The sequence below is a fragment of the Sinocyclocheilus rhinocerous genome, unplaced genomic scaffold (genome assembly GCF_001515625.1).
Source record: "Sinocyclocheilus rhinocerous isolate Xijiao unplaced genomic scaffold, SAMN03320098_v1.1 scaffold3102, whole genome shotgun sequence".
NCBI lineage: Eukaryota > Metazoa > Chordata > Actinopteri > Cypriniformes > Cyprinidae > Sinocyclocheilus > Sinocyclocheilus rhinocerous.
In genome coordinates, this window is record NW_015654111.1 from 83,840 (window position 1) to 84,140 (window position 301).

Consider the following 301-nt stretch of genomic DNA (forward strand, 5'->3'; position numbering starts at 1 on the left):
TCAAGCCACACATCTGGGGAAGAGTTCAGAAAAAAATTCTGCTTCATTGAAGGGTCACAGAAGCATGTAGTCTCTGTTACCCTTAATGGAAGAAGTTTGAAACAACCAGGACTCTTCTTAGAGCTGGCCTCCTGGCCAAACTGAGCAATTGATGGAGAAGGGCTTTGTTTAGAGTGGTGAACAAGAAGCTGATGGTCATTCTAGTTGAGCTCCATGATCATATATGCTGATGGGAGAAATCTACAGAAGGACAAAGATCACTGCAACACTCCACCGATCTGTGCTTTATGGCGGTGTGGCA

The 301-nt window shown here is 44.9% G+C and overlaps 1 protein-coding gene across 1 annotated transcript in view; it reads left to right on the forward strand.

Moving 5' to 3' along the window:
- Positions 1-301, forward strand: part of LOC107716961 (E3 ubiquitin-protein ligase HERC2-like) — a 55,868-nt gene that overhangs the window by 30,344 nt on the left and 25,223 nt on the right. The window lies entirely within an intron of this gene.